The 17,084-nt window shown below is 50.2% G+C and overlaps 1 protein-coding gene across 2 annotated transcripts in view; it reads left to right on the top strand.

Annotated features, from left to right (window-relative positions):
• Nucleotides 1-17,084, top strand: part of CSMD2 (CUB and Sushi multiple domains 2) — a 301,010-nt gene that overhangs the window by 117,408 nt on the left and 166,518 nt on the right. The window lies entirely within an intron of this gene.

Raw genomic sequence — 17,084 nt, 5'->3', positions numbered from 1 at the left:
AAGGCAGGAGGAGCCTTTGGCAGGCGGTTAATGAGCAGAGAACTCTGCTGGCTCTGATTTTTCCAAGGGTGTTGAAGTTGGAACATCTCGGTTAAGGAGTGACAGAGAGCCTGCAAAGCCTCCCGAGAACCCAGCATTGATCTGTTCATAAGTGGGGTTTTTGGGGAGGTTTCTGCCAGGTTTCTGCTGGCAAAATAATCTTTTTTGGGTGGCCATGAGCTGCTGGGAGTGGGAAGAGAGAAGCAAATCCCCCTCCAGTGGGCACTTCTTGCTGTTGGGATTCACTGAGGTGACTCTCACAGCCTCAACCCCCAAAGCAGCACCTCCAGAGCTCAATTCCTCACTGCAGGAGTTGCTCTGTGAGGTTTGTTTTGGTGCCAGGCTGTGGGGTATTCCTGGTGAATCCTTAACCTGGGGACACAAACACAGCTAAGGCCACGTGTGGGAGCATTGCTGCAGAGAAATCTATTAAATAAATCCGCTTTTCGCGGCACTCCAGCGCTTCCCCTGCTATTGCTGCAGCACAAGAGCATCTTGTGCTCACAGAGATGGAAATTGCTGGGACCAGGAGAGTGGGGAGGTGGGCTGAAGTGCCATTGTTGGCTCTGAACGAGAGGGAATCTCTGCAGAGCCACGGCTCTCGTGCTGGAAATGAGAGCACAAGTGCAGCACGGCCACGGCTCAGCGCTGGGACTCTGTGGTTTTGTGCTCAATGATTGGATTTTTTTTAGATTGGATACAGAGGAGATCAGGAAATTCTGGGTTGTTTAGCCAGACTGTGATGTCCCAATGCATGCAGCACACCTGGGATCCCACAGCTGTGGTGGCAGATGTGTGTTGATGCCCCTGGTCAGGGCAGAGGATTTTGGAGGGCTTTGGATGAAGATCTGTCACTCTTGGCTTTTCTCTTCCACTCTGAAACTCATCCCCTTTGAAGTCCCCTCATGGAGAGGGACAGCAAATCCCACCCCGACCAGCTCTCAGGTGAATCCATTCAGCTGACCTGAAGGGAAGGTTATCCAGGCAATTTCCAAAGTGTTTTTAAACCATTTTTCCCTGAGCAGTGACAACACAGGCAGCATTAGGATAAAAATTACATCCCTAGGTCTGTAGCAATGCCATTAACATTAATTTGGAGTACATGAAAAAGGTGCTGAAGCTCTCAACGAGCCAAAATAGTGCCAATACTGAGAGAAACCATTTTCTGCAGTTGGTTTATTGCAGGTTTTAACTACAGCATGGAAAGCAGAGGAAAGAACCCACCCCAGGCCCCCGAGATACATTCCCCCCCATAATATCCATATTTATCACTTACCCCCCTCCTCCATCAGCTGCCTGCAGCTCTTCCAAGATCATTGTTTCCTCTCTACTGCCTGAAGGCATCTCCCAAACTGTTATTTCTCCTTGTTAATGCTTCGCTCTCACAGTTATTTCCATCTCTGGTCTCCACACCATTAGTGGGAAACACCTCCAGGTGGATAACTACCAATTTCCAGCGCTCTGTTTCCCATCCCGTCCTGTTTTACTCTCTCTAAAAGACTTCCCGCTGCAGACAAGTGGAATTTTATTGTGTATTCTGAGCTGGCAGAGTTGTCCCTCAGCCTCTCGGGTGGCGTTTCGGCTGAAGGGAACGGCCAGGCTGGGGTGTGTTTGTAAAAAATGGATGTTTGCAGGCAGAGCTGCAGGAGCTTGGATCCATTCCTCAGGATGTGTGATGGGTTCAATTGAGTGGAACTCATGTTCCAACTTCCCCCAGCCTGATTTTACCCTGGTGCTGCTTGTTGGTGGAAATTCGCAGGCTGAGGGATGGAGGATGCAAAGATTCTGTGAAAAGCATAATTGGCTGGGTGATATCTGGGGCCTTTTCTGACCACTTCAGATTTGTAACGTGCCCAAAATAGCTGCTCCTTCTGCTGGAGCCACGGCGGCTGCAGCTGGGAATAGATTTTAATTGATGGATCCTGTCAGGCTCTCGGCGGCCGTGCAGGCGGGAGAACCATTAAAGTGAGATTTCTTGTCCCTGCTCACTTAAACACTCTGCTACCAGCTCGTGGCAGCCTTGCAGTTTTCCCTTAATATCCACAGGATTTGTACCCACGGCATCCTAGGGAAAAATCCTGGGATTTCAGGTCTCCCAGCAGGGAGAGCTGCTGGCCACTGGCTTTGTGTCTGGTTGTTTCAGGTGTGCAGAGATCCTGTGTGTGGAATAATGGACAGGAACACCTTGGGAGGTGTTTGCTGAGGACTTCTGGAGCTTGGGGAAAAAGTGGCATAGAGCTGGGACACTGGGATGTGACCTTGTGTGGGAACAGGCTGTGACCATCCCTAAAGGATCCCTGCTTTCCTGGTAGAAAGGCTGTGGTCAAGAGGAGGAAGCTCTCTGAGGATCCTCCAGCGGGTTCAGGGACCTGTGCTGGTTTGGGCCCTGAGTTTGTGCAGCTTCCCAAGGCTTTTCCATGGGAAAAGTGTTTCCTGCACTTTTTTGGTTTTTTTGTTTCTGTGTTTCCTGCACCCTCCTGGCAGAGCTGGCGCTTCTCCTGCTTCCCCATCTGCATTAGCTGTGCCTCCTCCCCAGCTCCAGGACCTGCTGTTGGAGGGCCAAAATCCCTCCCTTGCAGAGAGAACCTGCTTTGGAGAAGATCCATCACCATTTTCCTCATGGATGTGGAGAACATCCATCCCCACCCCATCCCAGCCTGCCCATCACCACCACAGCAGTGCCACCTCCATTGAATCCCAATCCCCACCCTGCCCAGAGACACCGCAGCGAGCCAGGGTTTGCTGCAATAACAATTCAGAACTTTATTGGGGTTTCCCAAAGAGCTGCAATCACAGGTAGGAGCTGCAATCACAGGTAGGAGTTGCAATCATGGGTTGGAGTTGCAATCACGGGGAGGAGCTGCAATCACGGGTAGTAGGAGCTGCAATCAGAGGTAGCAGGAGCCGCCATCGCAGGTAGGAGCTGCAATCACAGGTAGGACATGAGGAAATTCTTGAGGCTCGCCGCTCTGGTGGTGAAGGACACCATGAGGTTCCTCATGGTCCTCCCCCGGCTGGGCGCCCTTATTCTCCTCATCCTCATGCGCCTGCTTCGGCTCCTCCTGGAGCGAGCCCTCCTCCTCCTGCTCCTCATGCGGTCGGCCTCGATCTTGTATCTCTCCTTGTCCTCTTCGGGCAGCCTCTGCCACATCCTGCCCAGCCTCTTGGCCGTCTGCACCATGGTGAAGTGCGGGTGTCTCCTCTGGATCCGCCGGCGGTGCTTCGCCATGAAGAGGAAGAAGGGCGGCAGGGCGCGCCTGGACCTGAAGCGGACGCGGCCATAGCGCCTTCTGCGGACGCGGATCCTGGAGCTCCTCCTCAGGCCCCTGGGGATGCGGCCGCGGGGCCTCTGGATGGTGATGCGGAAGAGCAGGGTGGTGCTGGGCGCCGGGCGCACCGGCCGGGCCATGGCTGCAGCGGGCCGGCCGCGCTAGGCCGCTGCTGCTGCTCCTGCTGGTCGCTGCGCCCCGGGCGGCTCTGGGCGGGCGGCGGGGAGCTGGAGCTCACGCTGCTCTCAGCACGGCTGCCGGAGCGCACTGAGGCGGCGCCAGGGACAACCGGCCAGGCCACCTGCCAGCGTCACCACGCCGCTGTGACATCAGGCCCCGGCGGCCAATCAGGAGGGGACGGGCCGGCTCCCTGCGAGGCGATTGGCTGGAGGGGCGTGGTGATGTCATAGTTGAGGTGGTGAGGTGGGGCGGTGTTGATGTGGCGATCCATGGATGGAATGTTGGAATGGCAGGGCTGGTGGCACTGGGCCCTGGTGACACTGGGCCCTGGTGACACTGGGCCCTGGTGACACTGGGCCCTGGTGACACTGGGCTGTTGGAATGGCAGGGCTGGTGGCACTGGGCCTTGGTGACACTGGGCCCTGGTGACACTGGGCCTTGGTGACATGAGGTGCCCCAGGCCGAGCCAGGCCTGGGCCCTGGAGCTCCTTTGGCTGAGGGATGTGCTGATGTCGCAACCACGGTGATGGAGCAAGTCTGGGATGAGTTGGGAGAGTTCCTTGGATGGAATTTTGGGATGTGCTGTGGTGACACAGTGTTCTCAAAGCCGAGCAGGAGGGACAGGCCTGGTCCCTGTAGCTCTTTGGGCTGTAGGGATTTGCTGATTTTTTGTCATAACCACGGTGATGGAGCAGGTCATGGATGGAATTTCGGGATGTGCCATGGTGACACAAGATCCCCCAAGCAAATCAGAAAGAGCCAGGCCTGGTCCCTGTAGCTCTGTCAGCTGGAGGGATTTGCTAATGTGAGAACCATGGTGGCAGAGCAGATCTTGGATGAGTTAAGCATGTTCCATGGATGGAATTTTGGGATGTGCTGTGGTGACACAATGTTCCCAAAGCCGAGCAGGAGGGGACAGGCCTGGTCCCTGTCACCCTTTGGGCTGGAGGGATGTGCTGATGTCGTAACCATGGTGATGGAGCAGGTCTGGGATGAGTTGGGAGAGTTCCTTGGATGGAATTTTGGGATGGGCTGTGGTGACACAGTGTTCTCAAAGCCGAGCAGGAGGGACAGGCCTGAGCCCTGTAGCTCTTTGGGCTGTAGGGATTTGCTGATATTTTGTCATAACCACGGTGATGGAGCAGGTCATGGATGGAATTTCGGGATGTGCCATGGTGACACAAGACCCCCAAGCAAATCAGGAAGAACTGTGGTGGCAGAGGAGATCTTGGACGAGTTGGGAGCGATCCATGAATGGAATTTTAGGACATGTGGTGGTGACACGAGCAGAAGGGGACAGGCAAATCAGCAAATCCCTTTTTCAGCTGGAGGGATTGGCTGATTTTTTGTCATAACCACAGTGACGGGGCGTTCCATGGATGGAATTTTGGGATGTGCCATGGTGACACAAGATCCCCCAAGCAAATCAGAAACTGCATCTCTTGGACTCTTCCCTCTGGTTTGGGAAAAGGTCTTGGCACAGGGATGGAGCCTGAAAATCCACGAGGTGAACAGAAAATACTGCATTTCATAATCTGGTGATATTTTGGTGAATTTTGGCATTTCTAACAGGCCTGGTCCCTGTAACTCTTCCAGCTGCTGATGTCATAACCACAGTGATGTCACAATCCCGGTGACATCACATCCCTTCACCCAGGGCCGTGCCCCTTCCCCAGCCCTGGGATTTTGGCTCTGTTTCCACCCTGCTGCTTTACAAACCTGTACCAGCCGAGGAGGGAACTCGGGTTTTTTGTCATGATGAAACGCAGAGCCGCCGCTCGCCGCTGCGAGGTGGCAGCTCATAATGGGAAAATGGTTTAGTAGCAGCCCTAAAAATAATTGTCTGTGACAGCTGTTCCTTGCTTCCTGTCAGGAGAACCACTGTTATTTAAATCCACAGCCCTTGGACTCCATGGCTAATTTATTTGGGTGGACTTTTCATTAATTTGAAAGGTTCTGCGGGTTTAAAAGCCTTCATTAATTACGCTTTAGCAGATGAAAGCGCAATAAGGTTCTGCGGCTTTGTCTGGGAAGAAAAGAAATTCCCAGTGGTTGGTTTGGTTGTTTGCAGGAGGTGAAATCAGTTGTTCCCAGGCAGAGGTGAGCTTGGCTGTCCCCGTCAGGATTCTTGTGACTGAGGACAGGACTATGAATAAAACAAATTGAAATTTTGACCACTCATTCCGAGTACAAGGTGATTTATTGAAGTTCCCAGTCGTGTTAAATATTCATATGTAGCCGATTGCATAAGTCCTGAATTATGAAACAGCCCCTGCTTCTGTAGAACTTGTCTCTCTGGAAGGTAAAGATGGGGGGAGCAGAAGTCTCAGAGTCAGGAGTTGCACGGGAGAACTTTGGAATTGTGTCATTCCGGCGCAATTAGGGTTTGTGTAATTGCTGGGCTGCTCAATCCTGCCTGAGAGGACTCTGTGGGAAACTCGTGGCAAAATCCAGCCTGGACAAAACGTGCTTCCCAATTCCCCTCCTGTGTTCCCTCCAGGTTGTTTTCCAGTGCCCTCAGCCTGGTAAATAAACTCGGTTTTGCTGCCAGCCTCACTCCTTTCCTGTCCCAGCTCTTCCTGCTTTCCCTACGAGCCCAGAGGGTGATTTGCATTCCATTTCTATCTCCCACTCTCCCTTCCCTTGTTTCCTTTGCTCTCCAAAGAGAACCTGCCCTGGTGATTATTCTGGGGCAATGAAATAATTTCATTCCAGCAGCCACAGGTCCCTTCAGCAGGTGCTTTATTATCTCAATAATTCAGCCTAAGAGACTTTTCAGCCTCCCCAATTCCCAGAGTTCAGGAGCTACAAATAAAACTCCTTTGCTCTTTCCCTGGTTTGGTTTATTTAGCCTCATTTTTTTTTCCCCGTGTTCTTTCCAGCTCCTCCCCAGGAATTATATTTAAATGTGGAATTGATGCCATTCAGTCCAATTGCCTTAGGGGGTGCATTGTGTTAAAATGCACATAAAGGCAGCGCTGTCCCACTTGGGCTGGGTCATTTATAAAATTCCCTTTGAATCGAGGCCATTTGTCTGAGCTCAGCACCATGTTTGCTCATGTCCCTGGATTACCTACACACTGCATCCAAACAGGTCAGCTGGGTGCAGGGAAATCTGGGGTGGAGGGGCTGGAATGCACCCAGGGCACTGCTGGGGTGGGGATGTGCCCATCCATCTTTTCTCTGACATGGAGTTGGATTTAACCCACCACTGCTTCTGTGAGGCCTCTGCAGGCAGAGAGACCAGAATAAAGCAGCTTTATGGCTCCAGCTTCCCCTTTGATTAGAGGATTTTCACTGGGAACAGGGATTGTTAAGGACAAATCGGTTGTAGGGGGCAGGAAAACCTGACTTTGGACACTGCAAAGCTTTTCCCCAGGCTGTGGCTGCTGGTTCTCTCTCCAGGTGTTGGTTTAATCATAGGAATACACATGGAGACAGCCTGGGATTGCTGATTAAATGGGATTTGTGTCCATTTTCCTGCCTGAAGCTGAGCAGGGCCTGGGGCTGTGCTGAGACACCTCAGTGCCATCATCTGCTCAGGGCAGAGGTTCCAGATGTGTGCTGAGACTGCACAGAGCTGATCAGCAAAGAGAGGTTTTGCCACCAGAACAGGCAGAAACAAAACCTTGCTTGTGGACCTGTTGGGATTTCCAGGGAAAAGCAGAATTTACAAAGCTTGCATTTAGCAGGGGATATTGTGTCCAAAGAGGCAAAATGAAAAAAAAAATTTAATAAAACTCACGAAAAGCCACAAAACCCCTCAGAAACCTTGGCCACTGCTCCTCCTCCCTCACCTCTCTCATCATTAGCTAATGATGGTGCTGAAGGGGTGGAATTGGCTCCAGTTTGCTGTGGTGGGTGAAAATTCCATGCCAGGAGGAATAACGTCAAAGGCAAGCCAGGAAAAATTAACAGGAGGAGAAGACTCTCTGTGAATTTGCAATTAATGTGAAGGCAGAGCTGTTGCCAGAGCACTTCCAGCAGTTCTCCCAATCCCTGGGACACACAGCAGCTCCTCATTGGAGAGAACAAGTTTTTTACTGTTACTTGAAAAAAAAAAAACAAACCTGGAAGTGAAAACAGCCTCTTGACAGAAACCATCAGGACATAGCAAAGAAATAAAACCCCAAGCAGGAAGATGAGAAGAATGTCACTGCTCGTAATGATGTTAATTAGGAGGTAAATGAATGTTGACATTTGAGAGCTGAGCTGAAAGGATGGGACGTGTGAAGGTGTGGAGGATCTGTGTGGAGGGGAGAAGCTGAAATGTCTGAAAAGTTTCCAGAGGAGAGGAGAAGGTTCAGCATTTTCTTTTTTGCTGGTTCTGATGATGCAGGGTAAATTCAGCTTTTGAAAACTTCACCTCTTGGACTCTTCCCTCTGGTTTGGGAAAAGGTCTTGGCACAGGGATGGAGCCTGAAAATCCACGAGGTGAATAGAAAATACTGCATTTTCTAATCTGGTGAGCTTTTGGTGAATTTTGGCATTTCTAACAGGTGCTCTCAGGTGTGCAAAGCTGAGCTCAGGGGCTCTGTTGGAAGCAGAACAGATCCCTCTGGAGCTCAGGAGAGCACAGAGCTCCCTCCAGCCACACCTTGGTGCCTCAGCCTTTCTCTGGTGTGCTTTGTGGTTTTTTTCCTCGTGCAAAGCAAAGGGGAATAGAGCCATGGAATCGTGGAATGGTTTGGGTTAGAAGATGTGGAACACATCCTTCCCACTTTTGCTGTTTCCTGCTTTGAAGGTAAAATGCTTTCTTTCCATTCCTTGGGAGCATCAGCCTGAATTCCAGAGCCTGGCAGAGTTATCTTGGCTCTTTCAGGCTGGAGTGAGGAGTGTTCACCCTCAGGAACTCATCCCACACTGCCAACCCTGCCTTCAGCACGGCTAAGGCTCAGCCTGGAGCTTTTTCAAAGGATAAACTTTTATTCCCATTTTTTTTCTCCACTCTCCTTTTTCCTGCTGTGAGCTCAGGGCTCAGGGAGGTCTCTGCACTGGGAAGAGGTTCTGCTCAGCAGGAGTTTCCCAGCTTTAGGACTTGGTGCCTCCAGAATCTCCCAGGAATGCTGCAATGCCCCAGGAGAATCCTCTTGCCCTCAACCTCCTCACTCCATCCTCAACCCCAATTGATCCCTGTGGATTTTATGCTCCCAATTCCCTCCTTTTCCCCCTTTTCTTGTCCTGCTGGGAAGTGAAGAGTCTGGGAGGGCAATGCTTCCTCTCAGACCATCACAAACTTTTCCCTTTCTCTCCAATTCACACCATGTTGCCTTTAATTCCTGACCCTTTTTAATGGGAGCAGTTCCTCCCGTTTCCCACTTTAATGCAATTATGCCACACTTCTCCTTCCCCACACCCCAGGAAGCTGTGGAGCTTGCTCAGCCATTATCTAGCATTAAATGGAGTAATTGCAAAATCAGGTTCCTCCAGCCTGGCCATAAAAAATGCCATTTCAGAGGAACTGCGGGAGAACTGCCTGGAGAATTGGGATTGGAGGCTGAAAGCTCTGCAGGACATTTTTATTGTCATTGTCCACCTAGGGGTGAAGGGAGCTGAGGGCATTCCTGGGGGGTTTGACCTCTGGGAAAGGAGTGGAGGTTTCATGTGGAGTGAGTGGGATTGACTGGGCTGGAAGGTGGGAATGAAATGAAATTCTCAGCCCTGAGAGGCACATTTGGAGTGCTTGTCCAGACAGGAGGGACAAGAGATTGTCCCTGGAGGATCTCAGTGCCCAGGGAAGGCTGAGGGAGCTGGGCTGAGGAGATGCTGAGAAGCCCTGGGTGTCCCTGGGTGTCCCTGGGTGTCCCTGGGGGTCCCTGGGTGTCCCTGGGTGTCCCTGGCTGCAGGGAGGGTCAGAGCAGAGCCCAGCAGTGGCACCAGGGGGACAGCAGGGACTGAGCCCAGGGAGCTCCACCTGGAGATGGGGAAGTGGAACAGTGACCATGGAGAGTGTGGAGTCTCCTCCTTGGTGACATTCCAGACCCCTCTGGACACAATCCTGTGCTCTGGGATGGCCCTGAGTGGGACCAGATGGTCCCTTAAACCCAACCCACTGTGGGGTTTTGGGATTGATCCCCCAGATGGGTTTATCTGGCTGATCCCCAGGTGGAGCTGTTCCCAAACTCTCACTGTTTCATTCACGAGGAGATCATTTCACTGCACTCTCCCACGGTGTCACCATCGCCTTGCCAGCTCACAGGTGGCTCAGGACTGTCCCCTCCCCTCCCTCTGGGCTGCTGAAAACCTTCCTGCTTTTCCTGCTGTGCCTGGAGGTGCAGAGATCCCTCCCTGTCCCCTCAGCAGGTGCTGGCTGTGGGGTGACAGTGCTCAGACCTTGTCACCAACATCCATTGTCCATCCCGAGCCTCTGCTGTCCTCTGGTGCCATCCAGGGCTGGGGGGACATTGAGGACAGGCAGAGCCACCCGGGGCTGAGGGCAGGGGACACCAGAGCTGATAAGGAGGGGATTTGTTCAGAATTAGGATGTAAATGCTGTGAGTGCCCAGATAAGATGCTGGCAGGTGAGACAACCAAAGTTCAAGGAGAGCTGAAATATGAGAATATTTTTTAGCAGCTGGGTTTGGGTGGAATTGGCTTTCCCTTGCTGGGGAGGTGATCTCTCTGTGGTTTGTGTTTGGGTGATATTTGTCAGCAGAACAGCCCCAGCACCACCCTGATCCCTGCTCAGCTCACCTGCTGCTTGTTGCAGGGATTTGCACGAGACAGGAGGCTGTGTAATTTAATCTCCTGGCTGGAAAAAATCCATTTCTGCTCGGACTTGGTGATGATTTAACTGTGACACAGCAGATGTGAAAGGACTGCAGTGTGCTTTGATAGAGTTGTCATAATGAAGGGTGTTCTGTACCCACAGGACAGGGTGGTGCTCACAGTTTGATGGACAACTGGAAATATTTGGGGTTTTTTTTCCCCATTTTCTTGTGTTGATTGTCCCCCAAATATTCAGATTTTTCTTACAGCTGCCCTCTGTGTAGTGCTTTCACCTCCAGCTGTCCAGAGTGCCATAAAATAACCATTTTTGTTTTAATTAATAATAAACCAACTAGAGGAGAAAGACCAGGTTTGGATCAGGGTGGTTTTCTTCCAAGGAATTGCAAGGGCAGAGCAGGATCTCCTGGAATATTTTGTGTGGTTATCAGCTGGTTTTAGGAGTACAGCTGAAATCTTTGGGTACAGAAGGAGATGTAGGAGTGTTCATTTTTAGAAAAAGAGCAGAAATTATCCCTTGGAAAGAAACCAAACCTGTCAATCCTGGCTGGGTTTGTCTGTCTTGGTACCTGGGGAAATGAGTGGCTGGAAAATAGACAATGAGGGGTTTGGGAGGTGGGAAAATTGCTGCCTGTGTGAATTCCAGGGGTGCAGTGGCTTGGAAATCCAGGCTCTGGAGCTTCCCAGGCTCTGCCATGCTGATGCTGTGGAGCTGTTTGGATTTCCAGGGAAAAGCAGAATTTACAGAGCTTGCATTTGGCAGGTGATATTGTATCCAGAGGCAGAATGTAAAAAAAACCCAAAAACAAACAAAAAAACTACAAACAAAAAAACCCAAAACCAAACAAAGAAAAACCAACCAACCAACCAAACCAAAACAAAAAAACAAAAAAAACCACCAAAACAAAAAACAAACCAAAAGAACCCAAAGAAAACCCTAAAAAAAAGAGGGGAAAAAAGCCCCACAAAAATCCCCAGAGTTCATTCTGAGCTGAATCCCACTGGGACTCCACTGAAGAGCCCTGGGGGCACTCAGGGCTGCTCAGAGTTAATCATTTTCAGCTCTCATTAGGGATGATTAATTAATTCAGACACAAAGTGACGTCATCGAGTCAACCTTGACTTGAGAAACTCAGAGCCATTCAGGGAATCCTGGAATGGTTTGGGTGGGAAAGAAACCCAAAACTCATGGGCAGAGATGACTTCCACTATCCCAGGGTGATCCAAATCCTTTCCAAGCCAGCCTGGGATATTCCCAGGAATGGGAATCTGGAAGCAAATAAGGAATGGGAGTTTGGAAATAGATGAGAAATGGAAATCTGGAAGCAGATGAGGAATGGGAAATTGGAAGAAGATGAGGAATGGAAAGCTGGAAGCAGACAAGGAATGGGAGTCTGGAAGCAGCTGGAGATTTCCCTGCTGGTGGAGATTTCCCTCCTTTCCATGCCCTGCCTGTCGCCAAGGATTGCTTGTGCTCATGGAGGAGTTTCCAGAAGGTTCTGTCGGTGGTGCAGACAGAGCCAGGCTCTCCCCACGAGCATCCCAGCCCTGGATGTTCCTCCCTGAGCTTTCCTGGTGTTCCTGGCTGGGCTGGATTGATCCCCAGCTCTGGGCACAGCCCAGCTCAGCTCTGGGACTCCTTTCTTGCCGAGGCTGTGAGGCTTTGGGGGAGAAGGAGAACAGCTCAGGTTGGCTCAGGTTGTCCCAGATTGTCCCAGGTTGTCCCAGACAGGAGCAGCAGTTGCTGGGATCTGTGCCAGAGCAATTCCTGTGTCCAACTGCACAGCCAAACCCTCTGAGATGGAGCAGACAGCGTCCAACAGCCTGAATTCACAAATCCTCCTCCCTCCTTCGGGCTGAGCAGAGCATTTCAGGGGATTCTCTGGGCATTCTGGACATGAAATCTCCCCTGGGATTTATGGGTTTTTTCCTGATTCACAGTTTGCTCCAATCTATTGGTGTGACCTTGGTTGATTCTCTGCCTCTTTTCCCTTGTTCTGCCAGTGGCAGGTGGAAGTTTTTTTTGGGATTTGGCAGGCTGTGGCCTGATGGTTTGGCTGAGCTGTAAGGTAGGAATTGCTCACAGTGTGGAGATTGTAAGGAGCGTTTTGTAAAGGCCAGAGGGCAGCTTTTGTCTAAGGAGGAAAAGAGCAGCACTGGGAACCTCCTAAATCCACCTAAAATCTCCTAAACTCACCTGGAAACTTTCTGAGCTCACCTGGGAAGCTCCTAAATCCACCTGGAACTTCCTAAACCCATCTGGAACCTCCTAAACTCACCTGGCACCTCCTAAATCCACCTTGGAACCTCCTAAACTCACCTGGGAACTTCCTAAACCCACCTGGAACCTCCTAAATCCACCTTGGAATGTCCTAAACTCACCTGGAACCTGCTAACCCATCTGGAACCTCCTAAAGTCACCTGGCATTTCCTAAACCCATCTGGAACCTCTTAAACCCACCTTGGAATCTCCTGAACTCACCTGGGAACCTTCTAAACTCATCTGGGAACTTCCTAAACTCACCTGAAACCTCCTAAATTCACCTGGGAACCTCCTAACCCCACCTGGGAATTCCTGGCTGGCTGCAAGTGGAAGCACAGGGGCAGGTGGGATTTCAAATGAGGTTTTTTCCCCTTTTCCTGAGAGCTTTCACCTCGGGAATCTCTGCAGGATCGTGCTGGAATGTTTGGATGGACAGAGGAATCCTCACTTCGCTGCTGAGGAGTCACTTGATCCTCAGAAACAACAATTGATTCACTTGCACTGAGTTCCAGGAATTCTCTCAGCAGCAAACACCTTTGAAAATGGGTTTTTTCTAAAGATTTCACCCCAAACAACGAGGCCAGGACTGTTTTATGCTCTCCTGCTCGAGTCACTCAGTCAATAGGACATTGCAAACATCTTTTCAGGATGTCTTTCTTGGCAGGAAGAGCCAAAGCTGCTGGTTGGAAAGGATCAGTTTGGAAAGCACCAAAGGAAGGAGAACAAAGTTTTATTTCTCTCCTAGTTCCATTGAGTGGAAGTCACTGCAAAGCACCTTTCTTTGTCGCTGCTGCTGTTGTTACAATAAAGCTCCAGCAGGAGTTTATCAGGGAATGAAATCTCAGAGCTTCCTGTGGGCTTTAAACAGGTGACTCTTTATTTATTTTCTTTTTTTTTTTTTTCTTGCTAAAGAGCCATTGAGGACAAGGTGAAATTCAGGGCAGAACTGAGAATTTAGCCAAACAATCTGTTGCTTTAGCTGCTGGCTGGCACCTCTCAGAGGCTCCCACACCGTGGCAGAGGGAGGATTTATTGCTTTGCAGCTCTGCCGTGGAATAATGTGGTGTAAAACGACAATGTCAGAGCAAGTTAAGGATCTGCTTCGTTCTGAGAGACTTCCCTGCCCTAATCCTGGGGTTCAGCTTCTGGAGACACTGCAGGAATTCCCAGGGGGACAGTTCTGAGCAAACTGCTCCTTCCACATCATCATTAGCCAGGCTTTGCTCCCTCATTGAAATTCCTCTCAGTGATCCCAGAGCATCTTTTTTGTTGCCTTTTATTTATTTTATTTTTTTTAGTGGGAAACAGCAGCAACTCTGCCCTTCTGAGGGGAAGGAAGGAGTTCTGAGCACCCTGGGCTGGGACTGGATAATCCTAAAGTCATTCCAAGCAAGCCAGGATTTTGGGGAAAGCCTTGATTTTTGTGAGGATTTGATGTTTTGGGAGAAACCTCAGTGCCTGATGGATGCTCTCTGGAGCTGAGCTGGGTCACAGATGACATCAGATGGTGACATCAGGGAATTGTGAGGAGCTCCTGAAATGTTCCCCTTGAATCCTCCACTCCCTGGGTAAAAGCAGGAGCTGGAAAATAAAAAATGGGGACAGAGCTATTTTCCCTGCTGCACAAACAAATCAGCACGTGGAGATGACTTTTCCAGAGCAAGGTGTGACCCCAGGCATGTCTAGACTTCTCAGCAGACTGTGCTCTGGGCTCAGGGCCACCAGTGTCACCTTGGCCATGTCCCCTGGCAGCTCAGAGTGACCCCTGGGAGTGACACTCCGAAGATCCACTGCTCCCAGGCTGCTTTTCTGGGAACTCTGCCCAGCTTTTGTTTCATTCCTGCCCAATCCTGAGCACCTGGCAGGCAGGAGAGTGGGATCAGGAATTAATAAGGTAAACACAGATTGGAGACAATCCTTATCTGTATCCTTTCCTCCTCCCTTCTGCTCCTGCTGGAGCTGAGCCAATGTTTGCCTGAACGCTGCATTTCCTGCCTTTTGTGGCTCAAAGCTCAGAGCTTTCCCAATATTTGATCTCCCTTTTTGGTTTTTTTTTTTGGAGTTTCAACATCCAGCACGTGGATATTTCAGGATATTTGGGGAATCTTCAGGGATTCTCGTTTCCTTGGGTGACCTTGGAGAGGAGTGGAATGCTTTCCTTGCCTCCCACTGCCCCTGCAGCCACCTTGGCTTTGAATTTTAGTGCTTTGATTATTTGATTATTAATGATTTTAATAATTTGGCATTTTCTGTGGGAAGGTGCAGCAGGGATTCCTGTGCTGTGTCCCAGCATTGCAATCCCATATTCCCAATCCTCCTGCCAGTGACACCTTGACTCTTGCTGCTGCTGCTGCTGGAGGATTTTCCCATTGGTTTTTCCAGTTAAATGATGCATTTTTGTGGGGATTTTGTGGTGGAAAAGCTGAATCCCAGTCCTGGAAATGCCAGAGCCTGGGCTGGCTGGGGAAGCAGAACAGGGAAAGCAGAGCAGGATTCCCTGGAGTGGGAATCTTGTCCTTGTGCTCTTGACTCAGTGCTTGGCCAAAATGGTGTTTTTTTCCTGTTAAACACTAATCAGCTAAGCCTTGATTTGAAGACAACAAATGGGTTGATTTGGAGGATTTGGGAGCAGAGCAGGTGTGTCCTCTGTCACCTGTGGTGTCACCTGTGGTGTCACCTGTGGTGTCACCTGTGGTTCCCCATGGTGGCATCACCTTTTCATTTTTATATTTGTACCAGTTTATTGGAATTCCCAGAGAAGCTGTGGATCCCTGGAAGTGTCCAAAGCCATCCTGGAGCAACCTGGGATGGTGCAAAATGTCCCTAAAAGGTGGAACTGGCTGAGATTTAAATTCCTTCCCACCCAAACCATTCCTCTCCTCACAGAGAAGTCACCACAGCACAGGGATTGTTGTTCATTGTTCCTAAAGAATTGCTTGTGGGTTTGAGCCAGGAGGGTTGGGAACCAGTGGATTGTGGGGATTTGGCTTCCAGCCATTCCCAGCTTTCCCTCGGTGCTAAATTCAGATCTGGAGTAAATAAGCAGATGGTTCTGCTGAGCTCTGCAAGGGGAGTTTTGGTCTCAAACCCAAGTGCAGAGGGAATTGTGGAGCAAAGCAGGAGTGACACTGAGAGTTCGGATTGTTCTGTCTGCTGGAAACTTGGAAATGTGGGTTCTTTGTGCAAATACCCTGTAGGGGTGGAGCTTTTCCATCTTTGTGTCCCAAGGCAGGGATTTTTGGTGGTCTGAGCAAGAGCCTCACCTGAGAGAGATTCCCTCATTGTCACTTTGAGCCAGCAGGTTGTTTCCATCGCTCTGGGTTCATAAATAAAAATAAATCACAATTAAAATAATAAAAATAAAATAGATAAAACCTTCAGCTTCTTCCCATCCCACGTGAGCCAGAAAATCCCTCTTTGCTCCAGAGAACTCCCATCTTCTGCCTCCTTTCCCCTCAAAACTGCTTTGCATTCCATTGTCATTCCCATGCAGGGATTGGAGCAGATTTCTCACGGAGCTGTCAGGAATATGAGTTTCACTTCCCAAATCTTGTTTTCTCCCCATTTCTGTGGCTTTTTGCTGCTCTGCAGAAGAGCTTTGTAGGAACGACAGAAACAAATGGAAAAACACAGCAGAGGAGTGTTCAGAGGTGACACCTGGGCTGCTTTGGTGGCAGCTGGGGACACCTGTAGAGGGTGACAGGTGACCTGTGGGTGAAATCCTCGATGTGGTGACATCCTTGGGGACCTGAGAGGTCCTTTACAAGGTGATTCCTTCCTTTCCCTCTCTTTCCTAGATTCATTTTTCCTTCTGGGGCTGCAAGGTGACAGGAGCAGGTATGGCCATGTCCCTTCTTTGTCCCTGGATGTCACATCAGTGCCTGACAGGAGGGACAGGCTGGGAGCAGAGCTGGAGGGGAGAACAGGGCAAAGCTGAACCTGTGCTGGGTGGTGATGATTGAGGATTTTAGCTTCTATATTTTCCATATATGTGTAATTCTTTAGTGTGTAACTCTGGACTCCATACAGGTTCTGTTCTCTCATTTTTGGACAAAACAATTCCTCTCTAAGCTCCAAACTCAAGGACACCTCACTGTCTCAGAGCCCCAAGATATGGAAACAGCAGTGAATTAACTGGGGGAGCAAACTTGGAGTAATTGACTTCATTAGCTGAAGCTGGAATTGGAGGATTAAACCTCAATATGCAAATGGACAAAACTTATAAAGTATGAAAAATCTGTCCATTTTGGGTGTAGCCCTGGGTGGGCTGTGAGTGCCCTGAATGCACCTGAAGGCCTTCAGTAAATATAAACTGCTTTTTATTCTCATAACTCTGTCTAACCTCTGTTTCAGGTAAGCCCTCAAGGCATCAGGGGATCCCCTGTTTGTCACCTGCCCTGTGCCTCTTCCATCATTAATGTGACACTCTGTGACCAGGCAGGGGCAGCAGGATCAGCTCAGTCCCCTCTGTGTGTCTGTGAGCAAAGCTGAGCTCACCTGATGGTGCTTCAGTTCCCACAGGGAGCCACTCAGTGCCTGGTGAGCTGGAAAACCCCAACTCCAAATTCCCCTTCCAGCTTCTTGCTCAGATTTTAGCAAGCTGAATA

Source organism: Lichenostomus cassidix, chromosome 23 (assembly GCF_008360975.1).
Source record: "Lichenostomus cassidix isolate B80296 chromosome 23, HeHo_3.0, whole genome shotgun sequence".
Lineage (NCBI taxonomy): Eukaryota > Metazoa > Chordata > Aves > Passeriformes > Meliphagidae > Lichenostomus > Lichenostomus cassidix.
The sequence above is the reverse complement of the archived record's forward strand: the minus strand, read 5'-3'. Positions and strand labels throughout refer to the sequence as shown.